The following is a 19,683-nucleotide window of genomic DNA, read 5'->3' on the forward strand; positions in this document are numbered from 1 at the left end:
ACGCGACGCTCTCAGGGAACTGAAGCCGGGGCACACAGCATCAGGCGGAAGATTCGCCCGCCGTACACTGCCGGAATGCATCGCGGGATCCTGGGGACAAGGTAAGTAACCTCTTCCAAGATCCAGCGATTTCTCCCTGGCGGTACCCCGAGTGTGGCTCGGGGTTACACACAGACTCCCGAGCTGACAGGCAGGGAGGGAGGGGGAGAGGAGGGAAAGAGGAGAGCAGTAGATGATGGAGGCATGTAAACTGACCACGGTAATCAGGGATCAACAGCCATGATTACTATGGTCAGCACACAGAGGGGGACACCGACACAGGCAGGATATAGCTTAGAGAGGGACACTATGCTGTGTATCGTGCTGTAAAAGATCAGGGTCATTTTTTTTTTTTTTTTTTTTTTAGTGTTATAACCATTTTAACATTGTGTGTTGATGGACATTTAGGCCTCCCATTTGGTGGCCATTAGGAAACTGCAGGACTTTGATGGATGCAGGTCAATTGTCAGTGCATAGTAATGTGCCAATGCTTTAGAAATAAGCAGACATTTTCAAACTTCTGTGGAAATATTGTAAATATTCAAGGTTAGGGGAACACAAGGGTTGATTTACTAAACCTAAATCTGGTGCAGCTCTGCATAGAAACCAATCAGCTTCCAGGTTTTCTTTTTTTGTCAAAGCCTAATTTAACAAGCTGAAGTTAGAATCTGATTGGCTACCATGCATAGCTTCACCAGATTTTCCACTCTCCAGTTTTAGTAAGTCAACCCCATTGACTAAGGCTCTATGCACACTGGCAAAAGAAAATCACTTGGCAGAAAAAAAAACACTCCTATAGATAATTTCTCTTAAGTTCATTGACGGACATAGCTCCTGATTCTTCTTCACTATTGGGTATTACTGCCCCCCACAGTAGTAGGATATATAAGCTGAAGAGGGAAGCCGATCAAGTGAGACAAAGCACTCCGGTGCAAGTCAGATTCGCCATCCAGAACAATCTCAAACCAAGGAAATTGGACCGCACTCAGAAGTAGATGAAATCAGAAATATCCTTTATTCCTCATGAATAAATCCATACAGACAGTGCATCTAAGACATGCGACAGGTTGACGCGTTTCATGATACAGACGATCGCTTACTCATAGCCACACTTATGGTTATGGGTAAGCGATCCTCTGTATCGTGAAATGCGTCAACCTGTCGCATGTCCTTGATGCACTGTCTGTATGGATTTATTCATGAGGAATAAAGGATATTTCTGATTTCATCTACTTCTGAGTGCGGTCCAATTTCCTTGGTTTGAGATAGTTCCCCACAGTAGTAGGACACTAGGCAGGAAAAAGCTTGACTACGCCTATGGGCAGTCCCAGGGGATATACACGCACTCTCAACTATAGACACTCAGTTTTTTCTGCCTAGTCAGAAATAAGGACCTAGTTCCTTGCTGGAATCTCTTGTCCTGGCCACTTTTCATTTTAAATGGAATTTTTTCCCTCTTTTTATTATTTTGTTTCTGTGAGAACTACAATAAAGTGCCGAACTGGGCGACGAACTGGATAGTATAGATCGTTAGGATCCCCCCAATCCAACCAGTGAGCGTGTTAAGACCGCAGCTCTGCGCTAGGTCAGCCACGACATAGCTCCACTGTACGGGGGCTGGCCTGCAAGTTAATCGTCTTGCGAGGACGCATATGAACTGGCTTCGGCCTAAGTCGCAGTATTTCCTCCTGGCTGACAGCACTCACATTACGATAGAGCGGTGTCCTGTCTGGAGCGGTGCCCACCCTGTTCCTAGTATGGTAAGTAGCTGTCCCCCCACTACTCCTGGAGGGTTTTGGGGTGGATGTGGGCCCCTCCTTGGGAAGGTCAGACCCCCAGGCTCCCTTCCCTTCCCCCCGGCCCCTCTAATTTTTAGGTCACTTTGGGTCTTTCTTCACGGCAGACGGCCCCCTTTTAAGGGGGCTATATCTATTATGTCCTCTATGGAGGGCTCGGAGGCTGACCCCCTTGTTTTTTTGCGGGGTCCAATAGGTGGTCCATTTGTGGACCCTTGGCCGGCATCCCCTTGCGGGATCGCAGTTGGCGGCCTCCCCTGATTGTTATGTTTTCAGGGTGATCTCAGTATATAGCGACCCTACTGGGTATGCATCCACGCACCTTGAGTGCTCAGATAGTGAGGATGATTCCTCTGCTCCTCTAGCTGTGTTTAAATAGGCACTGGTGGATGCACTGTTTGTGTCAGTGGGTGAAACTTTAAAAATGGAGGTTGCGGCTGATGCCGCGTTGGAGGCACCGGTTCCTTTTGGCACCCACAGGCCCTCCAAAGCGACAAAGGTGTTCCTCTTTCGGCTTACCTTGACAACTTGTCACAAAACAGTGGTATTGTCCAAAACGCAGTGGTTACTAGGCGTTTTTTGCTTGCGGCATCCTTATGAGGGTTTACTGCGTTAAAGGTGGATGGTCCCACCTGTAGTGGACTCGCCGGTTTCCAGGTCATATTGGTTATCTTCATTCTGGTTTAGGAGTCCCCAAACTTCACAGGTCCAGCTAATAGGAGGGCAGATGCTCTGGCCGGCCATATGTGCACTGTGGCTGGTTCGGCAATTAGGCTGGTAATTCCGATTTCCCTGGGGTAGCAAACTCTGATCGAGTGGGCTAAGCTTTTACACCAGGACCTGGAGGGAGAACAGCTTTTTCCTGTCTTTGTGGAGCTGGCGGACCGGTTGGTCCAGGGGTTACGGTTTGTCTGTGATGCCTCTTTGGATGCGGCTCCTTTGATTTCTAGGCTGTCTGTATCAGCAGTGGTCTTTCAGTGTATTGTCTGGCTGGTCTGTGGACTAGTCTTCTAAGAAGGCCTTATCTGATCTCCCTCTTGTCTGTTTGGAGCTTCTTTGGAGGACATTGTTAAGTGTCTCACAGGGGGGGGATAGTTCTCTTCTTCCGCAGACTACCAGGGGCAAGGAGCCCTGTCGTAGATGTAGGCCAATCTCCTCGGCTCCTAAGCGGCCTCTTCTTCTCTTAGGGTCTTAAGACAAAGGATCAAAAGTCAGGGCCTCCACCAGAGGTTGCAAGAGGACCTGGATTGGCAAGCCACCAGCAGGCTCTTCCAGACCTGTGGACAAGGCTGTCTCTGCATGAAGGGCCGCCCTCACCTGTATCTGGGGTTGGGGGACATCTTTGCTGGTTTCTGGATCCATGGACCTTCCTGGTATAGGTCAAGTGGGTCCACAAAGTTATTAAGTCAGGCTATGAGATCAGGTTCGGTCTTGTCCTCCGGAAAGGTTTTTTCCCTTCACCTGCACTTGTCCCCAGATTGCTTCTGGGGTCTCTTTGAGGCAGTGCAAGACTTGTTACTTTAAGGGGTGATTATTCCTTCTGAACATTATCAGGGTTTTTTACTCAAACCTCTATACTGTCCCCAGGAAGGATGGCAAGGTACATCCAATTCTGGACCTCAAGGAGCTAAGCTGCTTTGTGCGAGTACAGAAGTTCCACATGGAGTCTATTCACATGGTAGTGGCGTCCCAACTTCAGGGGGATTTCTTCTGGCTTCTATCGACATCAAGGACGCCTATCTGCACATTCTAATATGTGCTGGTCACCAGTGCTTCCTCCGTTTTGCCATGGATGAGGAGCATTATTAGTTTGTGGTACTGAACTTTGGTCACACCTTTGCACCTTGGGATTTCACAGAAGTGTTGGCCCGGTGCTGGCATTGTTTGGGTCAGCAGGAGATCGCAGTACTGGGGTACCTGGAAGATCTTCTTCTGCGAGCGGAGTCTCCAAATGCTTTGATGTACTACTTGAGATTGCTCTGTGAACTCTGAGGGAGTTCAGTTGGATCCTGAACGTTCAGGAGTCTGCTTTGGTTCTGTCCACAAAAAGTGGACTATCTGGGTCTGACTCTGGACTCGGCCTCAGCCAGAGTGTTTCTTCCTCGGGAAAAACTCCAGGGATTACAGGAGACAATTCAGCTTCTGTTGTTCAGCAGATGGTCATCCCTTGCATGCGCGTGCTGGGCCTGATGGTGTCCACCCTTGAGGCAGTCTGTTTGCACAGTTCCACACAAGACCTCTGCTAAAGAGATTCTGGTGAAATGGGTCAAGGATCCATGGTCTCTAGCGGTGGCTTCGCTCTACGGCACTTCGACAGGGAAAATCCTTCTCCCCCTGTACTAGATGGTTGTCTCCACGGATGTCAGCCTATCTGCTTGGGGAGGCATCCAGGGCCTCGACTCTGGCAGAGCCCAGACTGCCGATTAGTGTACTGGAACTCCGAGCGATCAGACTTTGTCTGGCTCATTGGATAATCGTCTTCAGAGGTGTCTGGTTCAAAATCTTTCAGACAATGCCAGGGCCGGGGTCTATGTCAAGCACCAAGGGGGCACAAGAAGTGTCTTAGTGGCTCGGTAAGTAGCCGGCATTCTAAGGTGGGCTAACCGATTTGTTTCAGCCCTCTCATATTTCTGCCATGACTCCTGTGCAGGATCAAAGCAGAAGGAATTCCGTCTAGTCTGACCTTGCCAGTCTAGGTACGCCGATCGGGTACGGCTGGTCGCTGATGCTCCTTGGGGATTTCCTCCCAGGCAGGATCTGCTGTCCCAAGGACCAATCTTCCATCCTGCTTTACAGTCGCTGGCTTTAACTGATTGGCTGTTGAACACCAGGTGCTGAAGAATGGAGGTTTGTTTGAATCCGTGATTCCTACGCTGTTAAAAGCTCAGAAATCTGCCTCTAGGAAGATCTACCATCATACGCGGAAGACGTACATTGCGTGGTGTGAGTCTCTTGGGGTTCACTTCCGCTCCTTCTCGGTGGATCTGATCTTAACCTTCCTTCAACGGGGGGTTAAACAGAAATTGGCCTTGAGTACCATCAAGGGCCAGGTATCGGGTTTTGCCGTTTTTTTCCAACGTCCTTTGGTCACACACTCCCTGGTTCGTACCTATTCTTCAAGGTGTCTGACAGTTGGTTCCTTCAGTGCGGGCTCTGTTGCCGCCCTGGAATCTTAATGTTGTGCTTTCAGCTCTACTGAAGCTTCTCTTTGAAAAAAAATCAGGAGGCTCCCTGCTTACACTGCCCCAGAAGGTGGCCTTCTTTGGTGGCTATTCCCTCTGCATGCAGGGTATCGAAACTGTCGGCATTATCCTGTCGTTCACCTTATGGTGATTTAGAAGGATAAGGTGGTGCTTTGCCTCTGTCCATCATTCCTTCCTATGGTAGTCTCTGACTGTCATTTGAATGCAGATATTGTGTTGCCTTCCCTGTGTCCCAGGTCTAAACATCTGAAGAAAATTGGCTTGCATGTCTTGGATGTGGTCCGGGCAATTAGGGTGTACCTGGCAGCTACGGAGTCTTTTAGGAAGTCAGACTCTCTATTTGTGCTCATGGACGGACCTCACAAAGGGTTGTCTACTTCTTCTGCGACCATTTCCAGATGGATCAGACGGGGGTTTAGGACTATTGTGTCAGGGGTCAGGTTTGCAAGTCGACCGTCTGGTCATCGGTGCACACTTTTACAAAGTTTTTTGTAAAGTGGTTGTGTTGGCATCTGCGGATGCGTCTTTTGGCTGCAAGATTTTGCTGACTGCTGTTTAGAGGGATTGGTCCTCTTTGAAGGTGTATCGTTTTCAGGTGAGCTCCAGTTGTTTATGGTTGAGCTCTATTTTACCTGGTTAGCTATGGTTAGCCTTGGGAATTTTTTTCTGATGTTTTTCCACCCCTCATGTTTAACACTGCTTTGGGACTCCCAATGGTTAAGAAGAATCAGGAGCTGTGTCTGTCAATAAACGAAAGTGGAAATGGGATTTTTGACTTACCGTGAAATCCATTTCTCTGATGTTCATTGACGGACGCAGCACTCACCCCTCTGTGGAGTTGGCTTTCTTCTGACACTCCTTGTAATAATGCCTATAGCTGAGAGTGGGTGTATACCCCTGGGACTGCCCATAGGCGTAGTCATGCTTTTTCCAGCATAGTGTACTACTCATGTAGGGAGCAATATAACCCAATGGTTAAGAAGAATCAGGAGCTGTGTCCGTCAATGAACATCAAAGAAATGGATTTTACGGTAAGCCAAAAATCAAATTTTTTGTACACATGCTTAGAAGTGTTTATCCCTTTTTTTTTTTGCAAGAAATCTCCAATCAAAAACGCAAACCAGAAGGGTTTTTTTTTTCTCTGCCTCTAAATGCTGAGCTTAAAATATGCCTCTAATCGTCCAAAAGGTGCATGGACATATAGGAGGACATTGAGTTGCTTCTACAGGCAAAACAGAAAACTCCAGTAGTAGCAGTGATTTTTAAACCCAGTGTACATGGGCTTAAAAGTGCCCTTTCACACTGAAGAGTATTTTAAGTGCTTTGGTGTTAAAAAAAAAAAGAGAGACTGAAAAGCTCAAGAAATATTCTTCCCTTTAAAATCAATGAATGTTTTCACACTGGGGCGGTGCGCTTTTGTTGTGGTGAAAAAAATCCTGCTTGCAGCATCTTTGGACCATGTTTGGGGGGCTAAAAAAAACCGCACCAAAAATGCACCTCTCCATTGAAATTAATTTTGGTGCAGTTTTTGAGTTACATGTCCTTTAAAAACTGCACCAAAAAACTGCACCAAAAACAGATAGGCATTTTACTGGCAGTTTTGAAGTGAACCAGCATGAAATTGCCTTTATGTGAGACACTTCTACCCTGACTTTTCCTGCAATTTTTTTTATTATATAGCTTTGCCTCAGAACACCATGATGATATCCCCATTATACGTTTATAGTCAGATGAGCATTTTCCTCCAAACATAGCATTGCACATTTCTGCTAAGGATTATAGCTTTTGTCTCATCCATCCAAGTAAACTTTTGCAAACTAGAAATCTGCATCAATCTTCAGACAGTTTGTACTACTGTGGGTTGATGAACTCACTGCCCTTCAGAAATGCTTTTATACATTTTTTTTCTTGTAAGGTTCTTCAAGCTATCTTTGCTTTGTTCACACAAACAAATCCTGAACACTATGTTACTAATCAAACTCTGTATGCCTTTTTATAAGACAAGGCACTTTTAGGCCAAATTTCCAATCTTATCAATTTTATTGGAATACCTGAGTCTAAGTACTCTATTTTCAAGAACACATTTTCCTAAAGGGTCACAAACTGTTCCATAAGTGACTTTAATACCTTAAATGATTTGGGCAGTAAAGGATATGACAGTGTACATTTTTTGTGTGTTTGTAAACCATTTCTGGACCGGAATGTTTTCTCAACTTAATGACCAGGCCATTTTTTTAAATAGAGCACTGTTTTACTTTAATTGACAATTGCGTGGTCGTGCGACGCTGTACCCAAAAAAATTTGATCTCCTTTTTTCCCACAAATATTCGTGTCTACAAACTAAGAGAAAGATTTATCTCTTTTTATTCTTTTTTTTATTTTTTTTTTTTACTAGTAATGGTGACGATCAGCGTTTTTTAGCAGGACTGTGACATTGTGACAGACAGATCGGACACCTAACTGACATTTTTGACACTTTTGGGGGGACCAGTGACATTACTACCAGTGACATTACTGTTACTGTACTATTGACACTGACAGGGAATGGAGTTAACACCAGGGGCGATTAAAGGGTAAATGAGTCCCTAGGGGATGCTTTATAACTGTGTGGGGGTTACCTGTGTTCCTAACAAGGAGACCCTGTGTTCATTACCGACAGAACAACGGTCTGCCGTGTTTACATTGGCAGACCGCTGTTCTGTCTCCACGGGGAGTGATTATGGGTGCCCGACAGACATCGCGGCTGCTGGACCCGCTAATTAGCTCCCCCTGTGGCCAATTGGCAAGTGTGCCCCCACTAGCTGTCTCATGAAGGACACCAAAACTGTAACAAGAGAAGTGTTACTGTGGAATTGGAGATAATGGAGGTTGAAAGGAGACACCAAAACTGAAGCAGGTTATTAGCAAGGACCATGTCATGAAGTCCAGGAAAAGTGCAGGTGGCGCTGGGGATGTAGGAGAAAAGGCATGTCTTTTTTTCTTTGGAATGTTTAAGCAGTAGTAGGGCACTAGAGCTAAGATCACAATTGGGTTTGGGGCAGAGAAGATGAGACTGATATTTGGTGTGGTGAACTGAGTTAAGTACGCTGGTATCTGAGGTTTTTATGCACATGCACTGGGGACTGAACACTTAGGGGTTATTACAGATGATATTACAGATGTGTTGAGGGTGACCAACCCCTGATCAGTGAGGGGTAATTCACACACACTGGAATCTGGGTGTTGAGGGGTTAATGTACCTGCTGGCTGCTGAGGGGGTGAATACATATGCTGGTAAATGGCCACTGAGGGGATAACACATTTGCACTGGGTCTTGAGGGATCAATATATATGAGCTGAGGACTATGCATTGAGGAGATAATGCACATGGGATTAGATACTGAGGAGTTGTCACATATAAGCTGAGCAGTTTAAAGCACACTAACTGGGGAATGGGAGATAAAGGGTTAATGTGTATGTGCTGGTGACAGTTCACTGAGGGGTTAATGCATATACACTACAGACTTATTAGTGAGGGGTTAATAAACATGCTTTTGAAACTGATCACTGAGGACAAAATGCACCTACGCTGAGGTTGGTCACTGATGTGTTAGCACTCAGAAATGGGGGTAGGTGCTATTATAAAAAGTGTCTCATGAGTTTTGTGTATTAGAGCCACCATCTCACTGGGTGACAATGGGAAGTGAGGATTGTGTGCAGGGGACAAGATACAGAGGGCAATACCAATAGGTTTCTTACACGACACAAACCGGCTACAGATTCTGACATACAAGGCAGCTTCCATTCTTCTTTTAGGCCTCATGCACACTGGAAGTTATAAAAACACCAATAGCGTTAGCTATAGAAAGCTTTAGCTGTAAAATTCCTTTTTGCAGTAGAGTTTTTCAGCGTCTTTAAGCTTCTTTTTGGCAAAAGTATACTCCCACAAAAGCTTATGGCCTAAAAACGCTGATGAATGCTAAATATCCACATTTTTAGCACATTTTTGGACGATTTTACAGCTGAAAAACTCCTCTTAAAACCTACTAGTTTTGTTTTTCATTTCCAACCCAAAAAATGCCCCTGTTAAAAAAAAAATGCTGATAACAGCCTATGTGTGCATGGTCACATACGATAACATGCTGGGGTGTTTACTGGCTGCAAAAAAGGGAAAAACGCCTGAAAGCCAAAAAACAGCAACTGTAAAATCATCCAGTGTGCCTGAGGCCATAGTAGCATTTAGAAGCAGTTAGAAGCATTCAGCGTTTTTTTTTTCTGCTGGAAAAACGCTCCAAAAAACTCGACCAAAAATTATTTTTTTTCTGCTCCTAGATGCTGAAGCTCAAAACATGCTAATAGCCTAAAGTAGTGTGCATGGACACAGGATAACACTATTTACCTTCTAGCAAAAAAAATGCTAATAAGAGTTTCTAGGAGCTTAAAAAAAGGCTAGTGTGTAGGGAGACCTAAAGTAAGGGCCTGTGTTGACAACCTTTGGGCTTGTGTCGATGGGCAAATGCAGCCTGCTTTTGATATCTGTTTGAAACATGTTTGGGATAATTCTGAATAATTTGACAGGTGTATTTGACCTGAAATATACCTCCTTCTGTGCTGCATTTGACCTACACATAGGCTTTAAGAAATTTTCTTCTATAGAGTTGTGTGTGTTGGCAGAGGCATCTGCTGAAGTGAGCTTTACTGTGTGCTTAATCTTTAGTTTATATAGGCTCAGTGAGCATTGTCTGCAGGGAGAACAAGAATACTGTTCAACTTACAATTTAGGGTCCATGTACAAATGTCCTGCAAAGCTATTTCTGACGCCGGGAAAAAGCAGCTGTTAAACGTGCTTTCAGTAGCTTTTTCCATTTGCGTTATTGCACGTTTGGCCACGTTGCTTTTAGCAGCTTTTTTCTGCCTCCAGTCAAAATCAATGGTTCCCTATGGGAGCCTATTGATTTGAATGGAAGTCGCACCGCAAGTCGGATCCGACTTGCGGCGCGACCTGCACTGTGAGAATCTTGAGGGGGAACTCCACTCCAAAAATGGGAAAAAAACTGCGTGGGGTTCCGCCCCAGGTTCCAAACCAGGCCCTTCGGGTCCGGCATGGAATTTGAGGGTAGCCCCACACCGAAAAAACGGCGTGGGGTCCCCCCCAAAATCCATACCAGACCCTTATCCGAGCATGCAGCCCGGCAGGCCAGGAAAGGGGAGGGGACGAGCGAGCGGCCCCACCCCCCCTGGACCACACCAGGCCACATGCCCTCAACATGGGGGGGTGTTGGTGCTTTGGGGCAGGGGGAGCTCTGCACCCCCCACCTCAAAGCACCTTGCCCCCATGTTGATGAGGACAAGGGCCTCATCCCCACAACCCTGGCCGGTGGTTGTGGGGGTCTGCAGGCAGAGGGGGCCCCCAGATCCCGGACCCCCTCCCTATGTGAATGGGTATGGGGTACACTGTACCCCTACTCATTCACCACATAAAAGGCAGTGTATGGAAATAATGACAGGAGACGTTTTGGAAAGTTTATTAAAAATCTTCATCCGGCTCTTCTTGTCTTCTCCTCTCCGGGGTCTTCTCCTCTCCGGGGTCTTCTGCTCTTTTGCTGTCCGCTCTTCTTGTCTTCTCCTCTCTGGGGTCTTCTGCTCTTTTGAGGTCCGCTCTTCTTGTGTTCTTCTCTCCGGGGTCTTCTGCTCTTTTGCTGTCCCCTCTTCTGCTGTCCTCTCTTCTTTTCTTCTCCTCTCCGGTCTTCTGCTCTTTTGCTGTCGGCTGTCGGCTCTTCTTCCTCTGGTCCTCCTCCGACGACGTCTCCGGTGATTATGCCGGTCTCTGCAGCTTATTATATCCATTAGGGGCGTGGCCCGATGATGTCATCGGGAGGCCCCGCCCCTCATGTCACGTATTAGGTATATTTGTACAAAAATATTATAAATCCATTTTTGCAACTGAAATAGTTTATACAGTGAAACAAAAAATACATTTAATTTTGTTTGACTTCAAGACTATTTGTAGCAGCTATTAATTAACAGTGTTAATGTAAGTTGACATATTGTGGTTACTTTTGTACTGTTGATTTAGCATTTTAGTTATTCATGTCTTACATTTGTATATGTACTCATTTATATAATACATATCCCCTTGTTTGTTATATAATTTACATTCAGGTATAATGCATATACAGTACTTACATTTAATTATATAAATGTGAGTTCTATTTTCATACACCTAACAAAGTATAACTATACAGATTGCACAAACTTTAAGAAAAAAATGAGTCTAGCTACAGCTTCAACCAATTTTCTCTGATACTTCACAAATGTGTTAGTCATCTCTCATATTGTACTTGGGTTTATTGTTTAATTTTTTATTTCCTCTCTAGTGAAATAGGTGTTTGTAAAATGATAAGGGTTTTAACATTTTAAAACAAATATGTATGACCTGAGAAAAAGTGAATTGCACTTGAATGTACAAATTTAATGGATTTTGTTTTTCACTTTCAAAAGATTGTTTTAAAGCACTAAACATAGCGTAAAATGACTTTTTGTAATTGCCAAGAAGATGTTAGACAGCTGGAACATAGCTGCCGAGAATGTAATGACATTCAACAGTATAAATAGCTTATTATTAAACAAGAATTTGTAGCCTGCAAGTTAAAAGTAGGTGTCAATGGGCCAGGTAACTTTATCGCAGGCCGTGAAACAATAAGCAGATCAAAACATCAAGTCTGAATAAACAATATGATCTGCAACAAGAAAATAGGAACGGAGGAAAGAGGAAAGAAGGATTTTCCCAGTAGGGATCGACCGATATCGTTTTTTTGTTGGCAATACCAATATTTTGCCCATTGCATATCGGTTTCGGCTGATATGGGCCAATATTTTGAACATTTAAAGTTTTCAAAATAAACATAATTTTCGACACAAATCTGTTACTGAACACGTTAATATTTGTTTATTAACATTTATAACATTAAGGGCTCGTTCTTCACACCTTAACTGCATGAAAACTGATAGGAAAACCGCACTTGCAGGGACATCAGTTTCACATCATCTGATTGTGAATGATGCATAAACTTCTGCAGCAGTGCACTCACTCACTGCAATAATTTTAAATCACTACTGCAGTGCAGTCAGTGCAAAACTGCTAGAAAAAAAGCTAGACAAACAGCTAGACAGTGGACTGGAGTCAGTGGACTTACATTGTTTGTGCACGTGTTGCACACTGCTGCTGCTTTTCCTGTAGATGGAGATGAGAAATAGTCCCAGACCACACTTTTCATTTTTCTATCTGCATCCATCTCCATTGAAATTTGAAAGACACTACTGAAATTGAATATAGGCTTAAAAAAAATGGCTGGCTGGCAACCTGTGGTGATGAGTGGCTGGCACCCTTTGGTGGGTGGGTGGCTGGCTGGCTGGCACCCTTTGGTGGGTGGGTGGCTGGCTGGCACCCTTTGGTGGGTGGCTGGCTGGCACCCTTTGGTGGGTGGGTGGCTGGCTGGCACCCTTTGGTGGGTGGCTGGCTGGCACCCTTTGGTGGGTGGGTGGCTGGCTGGCACCCTTTGGTGGGTGGGTGGGTGGCTGGCTGTCAACCTGTGGTGGGTGGCTGGCTTGCACCCTTTGGTGAGTGGGTGGCTGGCTGGCACCCTTTGGTGGGTGGCTGGCTGGCACCCTGTGGTGGGTGGCTGGCTGACTGGAAACCTTTGGTGGGTGGGTGGGTGGCTGGCACCCTGTGGTGGGTGGCTGGCTGGCACACTGTGGTGGGTGGCTGGCTGGTCCCCTTTGGTTGCTGGCTTGCTGGCACCCTTTAGTGGGTGGCTGGCTGGCACCCTGTGGTGGGTGGCTGGCTGGCTGGCACCCTGTGGTGGGTGGCTGGCTGGCACCCTGTGGTGGGTGGCTGGCACCCTTTGGTGGGTGGTTGGCTGACACCCTGTGTGGTGGGTGGCTGGCTGGCTGGCACCGGGCAGCTGTGGGTGGGTGTATGTATGTGGCGGCTGTGTTAAACACACTGTGTGCACTGTACACTCACTGTCCTGAGACTCCCTGACTCCAGACGAGGCTGAGGGAGTCAGCCTAAGAAGGCAGAAGCTGTCCCAGTGCGCGGAGGCACATAGCGCAACATACGCAATGACGTCACAACAATATCGGCAATATCGGTAACCTCCGGGGCCGATTCTGATATATTGGGGAAAGTGCAAGGGCCCTCGATATATCGGCCTTGCAGATAATTGGTCAATTCCTAGTTCACAGTAGGAAGGTGGGAAAGAGAGGTGGGGTGAAGGGGAGGGGAGAGAGCGGATGGATTTTATTTTTTACTTCATCCATGAATTTAACATCTGAAACTAAAATGTAAGCTTACTTTTACATCTCAAAAACGTAAAAAAATATGCCGAAAAATGTATTTAGATACCATAAATGTTAATTTGTAACATTTTTTATTTTTCTGCATTTTTAATTAATTTATGCTTAAGTACTGCTTACAATTTACTTAAACTAATTATTAATTTCAGGTGGGGGGGGGGGGGCTTAATGTAAAAACATTCTTACATGCATTGCTTCTCTTCTGGGATCAATTATGTCGTACAGTATATTGGACAATGCACGTTAGGGTAATTTAAGAAAAATGCCTATTGCTATAGGTGTACTGTGTCCATGACAACAAGCAAGAAGGACACCACAAAGTGAAGGATTTTTGAAGGTGGAAAGAAGATCATTTAGAAATTGAAGGACACAATAAATATGCTACTTGCCAACATTTTTTAGAAGTGAGAGCATGCTGTTGCTTTACCCATCTGCTTCTATTTCTAGTTGTTTTATTAGTGCTACTCAAGATTTTTAAAGATTAGGGCCTGTGTAAAATACTGTATTACGTATCAAAAATGTGGCGCTATTCTTAAAACTGTTTGCACAGAATGTCCTTAACAAATCCAGGGGAGAAACAACAGTTCATAAATCATCCATATATATGAGTATGGGAGACTTCGGACAAATGGAAGTGAAGATCCTCAGCAGAAAAGACCACCACCAAACACCCGCACACACTGATCCTTACCAGATACAGGTGACCCTCATCACAAAGGTCATAAAGCGTATATAAGGTGCATAAGTCCTAGGAAACCGGGATCCTCCACTCCTCACTCCTTAGTTATATCAGTTAACAAGCGATCATCCACTCCTCATGGGGTCCCAAAAGAGGAAAACAGAACACCACCTCATAGTGTATACTGCCATAAACTTTATTTGCCCCAAAAGATAAAAAGCAACTTACACGATCGCCGCTGATAGAGAGCGTTGTAAAAATACTCCTCCTATGGTTAGATGCTGCCGCATCCCACCGACAAAATAGCCGCCGCGTCTCTTCCGCGTGTGGCGTGCGTCGCCGTAAGCTCCATCCGACACGTTTCGTCAGAGACTGACAACGTCAAAGGGGTGTGGTCTTACGGCGGCCGAGCGGTTGAGATTAGGCAGAAATGCTGATATTCATCCGTACCCAGAAGCGGTCTGCTTGCGCTCCAACAACCGGATGCAGATGTTGCAACGAAATAAACTAGAGGTATAACAACCTCATTGTGACGTCGACCAAATAATATGGGACGAACATGGCAAAAGGAAAGAAACCAATCCCTTATTATATAGTGGAGATTAATACCCACATTTTAAATGTAAAATGCACGCGACTCTTCAGAGATCACGGCTCCATCTGGTGGTTGCACCTTAAACCACAGGTTGGAGAACATACAACACTCTCTTCACAAAGCGGCAAAATACATAAAAAATACATTGTACAGTATTCCAAAAACACATAAAATGTATTACATAAAGGCTAAAATTAATCAATTTAAAAAGAGACTAGACGATGATCTAAAATAGTCCTGGATATCAATCTACAAAGAGAAACTAGAAAATGAAATAGAATAGTCCTCGATATCAACACCAATCACAAAGAACCCCCCAACTAAATTAAAGAATCACATTCTTAAAATATCATCAGGAGTTATTAATGAATGCGTTGATATCCCATTCAATATTTAAACCCAGAGGGGTATAGGATTTCAACCTGTATATGCAGCTGGTCTCCAACTTGGAGACCCCCCGGGTCATATTACTACCCCTCCAGTTTTTAGAAAACCTATCTATTCCAAGAAAAATCGTCCCCTTGGGGTCCCTTTGATGGCACTGATCGTAGTGCCTCGAGACACTATGTTTAGGGAACCCCTTGACTATGTTGGCCAACATAGTCAAGGGGTTCCCTAAACATAGTGTCTCGAGGCACTACGATCAGTGCCATCAAAGGGACCCCAAGGGGACGATTTTTCTTGAAATAGATAGGTTTTCTAAAAACTGGAGGGGTAGTAATATGACCCGGGGGGTCTCCAAGTTGGAGACCAGCTGGATATACAGGTTGAAATCCTATACCCCTCTGGGTTTAAATATTGAATGGGATATCAACGCATTCATTAATAACTCCTGATGATATTTTAAGAATGTGATTCTTTAATTTAGTTGGGGGGTTCTTTGTGATTGGTGTTGATATCGAGGACTATTCTAGTTAATTTTCTAGTTTCTCTTTGTAGATTGATATCCAGGACTATTTTAGTTCATCGTCTAGTCTCTTTTTAAATTGATTAATTTTAGCCTTTATGTAATACATTTTATGTGTTTTTGGAATACTGTACAATGTATTTTTTATGTATTTTGCCGCTTTGTGAAGAGAGTGTTGTATGTTCTCCAACCTGTGGTTTAAGGTGCAACCACCAGATGGAGCCGTGATCTCTAAAGAGTCGCGTGCAGTTTACATTTAAATGTGGGTATTAATCTCCACTATATAATAAGGGATTGGTTTCTTTCCTTTTGCCATGTTCGTCCCATATTATTTGGTCAACGTTACAATGAGGTTGTTATACCTCTAGTTTATTTCTTTGCAACATCCGCATCCGGTTGTTGGAGCGCAAGCAGACCGCTTCCGGGTACGGATGAATATCAGCATTTCTGCCTAATCTCGACCGCTATATATATAGCGTCGCCGCCGTAAGACCACACCCCTTTGACATGGTCAGTCTCTGACGAAACGCGTCGGGTGGAGCTTACGGCGACGCACGCCACACGCGGAAGAGACACGGCGGCTATTTTGTCGGTGGGATGCGGCAGCATCTAACCATAGGAGGAGTATTTTTACAACGCTCTCTATCAGCGGCGATCGTGTAATTTGCTTTTTATCTTTTGGGGCAAATAAAGTTTACGGCAGTATACACTATGAGGTGGTGTTCTGTTTTCCTCTTTTGGGACCCCATGAGGAGTGGATGATCGCTTGTTAACTGATATGACTAAGGAGTGAGGAGTGGAGGATCCCGGTTTCCTAGGACTTATGCACCTTATATACGCTTTATGACCTTTGTGAGGATTGTCACCTGTATCTGGTAAGGATCAGTGTGTGCGGGTGTTTGGTGGTGGTCTTTTCTGCTGAGGATCTTCACTTCCATTTGTCCGAAGTCTCCCATACTCGTATATATGGATGATTTATGAACTGTTGTTTCTCCCCTGGATTTGTTAAGAACATTCTGTGCAAACAGTTTTAAGAATAGCGCCACATTTTTGATACGTATTGCCATTTGATCTTTTTATTTCAAAGATTTGTGTTGGCTGCTTTTCGCCTTTTTTGTACATGTTTTATATTATAAATTTTAGCGCAGCAATACCATGGTATATAAAATACTGTATTGTTGTTGTCAGCTGTAGGTGTACATTAGGAGATCTTTTCTGAGTACAGCCAACCCACAAACTCTACAAATGGTTTTCAGCTAAAGTTTAATCTTGAGAATTTATCTAAAAATTAGTGTTTTCATCCCTGTATAATACTGCAAAGCCTTTTATGCAGAGCAACAAACCTATAACTCAGAATTAATATTTCATTGTTCTCACTTAAAACTGATTTATAGTGACATTTTATTGCCTGTTTAAGTCACTACACACTACTGATTTTGCTGCTTATGCCCAATCAACGAAAGAGAAAAAAAAAAACAAACTGCAATAAGGCTTAAGCTATGTTGTAAAAATGTCCTTGAATTGCTTGAAAAATTAGGCTGTCCCTTATATAAAGTCCAAAGCAGTCATTATGCTTCTCAGATATTTTTCTTTTCAGTTATATGGTGTAATTTATAAAGACGTTTGCATAAAATAAAGATAATGAACTTCTGTTTTTTTTATTTTTTTCTGTTGAATTATTATAACTCTATTTCTTATTTTATGTCACGATAATTTTCTCCCCAAAAAAGTTCAATTCAAGAACATAAATGTCACCACGGTGTGTAATTTGTATTTCAGCACATGAAGTCAATATTTATCGGTTGAAATTCCGGTTTTGTCATAAATCATTATTTTATCTTGTTAAATGATATTTCATCACTACCTCAAGCAGCTCCTTTTCATTCCCTCCTCCAAAGACAGATATTTAAATTCCCAGTTGTCACTCCTAAGTTGATGGCATTTTAAAAGTTGATACCCTGCGTTGTAAACTTTGTAAACTGACTTTTTTGGATTTTGACTCTTTAAGTGAAGTAATTAAATACCAATTATCATAAACTGGTACAATAATCACTTGAGTAAGTGCGAGTTCCCTAATTAGAAAAAAGGAACATTATTATTACTTCATAACAAATGTATGAATATATGAAACAAAAGCAATTTCTATATGGGTGGAATGCCCAATTGTTGGTTTGCAAAGTAAAACTCATTTTAAAAGTCTTTTGTAGTTTTTACACGTCTTTTAGGTTTGCCACGTGATTGCTGCTTTTCTAATGATCATATTTTTTATCCTCAATTGTCTCTATTGAAATTTAGTGCATACAGAAACTAAATAAAACAATACAGAAGATGTATAGGTGTGGTTCCGCCCAAGAGGAATAACCCATTTAAATGGGTAAGTTTTCATAATAACAACAGTAGGGTTCCAAGATGAACCGTAAACAGTAGTAAACAACATAAGCAATACATTTAAGTAGGTAGGTAGATTTACACCGGCGGAGAGGAGGGGGGTGGGGGTGGGGAAGGGGAAAGGGAAAGGGGTGGATTCACCAACTGAAAGGAAGAGTACTATCCTATCCATAATGATCATATTTTTGAGACACACAAATATGTCAGGCACACAAATGTAATGTTTACTTTCTAGACTGAAAAGTGAAATGTGGTATTTTACAGTCTGCAATGTGTGGATACATTGACTTGAATGAAAAAATAATTTGGAAGCGCTTCTTACTTTCTGAAGAATCTTCATATTGATCTACCAGGAGTAAAGGACCATGTGTTGTGGATTTATTCCTACATAAAAGGCAATACATGCAAGGTTACATAGTTAAAAAATAGTAAGCCTGTTTGAAAAAAGACACAAGACCATTCAGTTAAGAACATAGTCATTGTAGATAAATGAAGAACACAGCAAAGTAGGCATAATACAATTATAAATCAATGTGAAACACTTCCTGCGCTAATCAAACAACTATAATAACACCATGTATACTGTATATACCTGTAGCGGACCCCTTAAACCCCCTAGGGCCTGCTGGTGACCCTCAGAGGCAGAGAGGGCCTACATACCTCCTTTGGGTGTGGATTGTCAGGCATGGTGGGTAATGATACAAGTAAAAGAAACAATGGGCACCAGTCACTTTTATGCTTGAACAACAGAAGAGCTTCATTTCTTCTCAACAGGACAAAAATAAGATAAGGGAGAGAGGGGTAGGGCTCAGGACACCCTTAGAAAACAATAAAATTGGCAGACTCTGTTTACAAAAATGACAGGCACTTAGACAGCGGTACAGGAAAACAGACCTTTTGGTTCAGACTGATCTGGGAGACAACTCCTCTCCCCTGGATTCAGTCCCTTTCAATAATCAGTGAAGCTTCAGATTGACCTGGGAGGCAGCTCCTCTCCCCTGGGTCCAATCTGTTTCGGCAATCTGTACTGGCCGGACAGCTGTCTTCTATATCAAAAAGGCAGGTAACTCACAAAAGGTTGTTGGAGCTCTGTGGATGCTCACTTCCATGCAGAACACTGGCTCTCCTCCACGGAGTCTCAGGCATGTGGCTAGGCCCCAGGCTTCAGGCCTACCCAGCAGCAGAATAGTGGCACACACCCACCCCAGAGGGGGTCTGGGTGGCAAGAGAGCGAACATTGGACTTCCCCTCAGTTAAATAGTCTCTCCCAGCATGCCTCAGGTGCACTGCAATTGGCTAAGAGAGACAAAGATATTTCTAGCCTGTTTAACTGTACTTCTCACTCTAATGTCAGAGGCAACAGTGCCACCTACTGACAGAAGGGAGAACCACAGCCAAACCCAGATTAAGAGGAAGTCCAATTTACCACAGTATTAATAATCAGCCAAGCTAGTTACTGCCCAGTAAACTAAATTTTACTAGCAACCCTGCTTAAGACAAGGGTGCTACATACCTAATGTATTCCACACAAATAGGCGGAAAATATAGACAGCAGCTCACTCCAAAAAAGCATACACCGATCTATGAAGATGCCAAAATACTTATACCTTCAAACATAGTGCAGCGCTTATATTGCGATAAATCCCTTAGTGCATAGTACAGTATATACAATTCATAAAACAAACAGCAATTAACAAATCCATGAAAGTTCATACATATATTTACACACACACATATAT

Source organism: Pelophylax lessonae, assembly GCF_965119305.1.
Source record: "Pelophylax lessonae genome assembly, chromosome: 2".
Classification (NCBI taxonomy): Eukaryota; Metazoa; Chordata; class Amphibia; order Anura; family Ranidae; genus Pelophylax; species Pelophylax lessonae.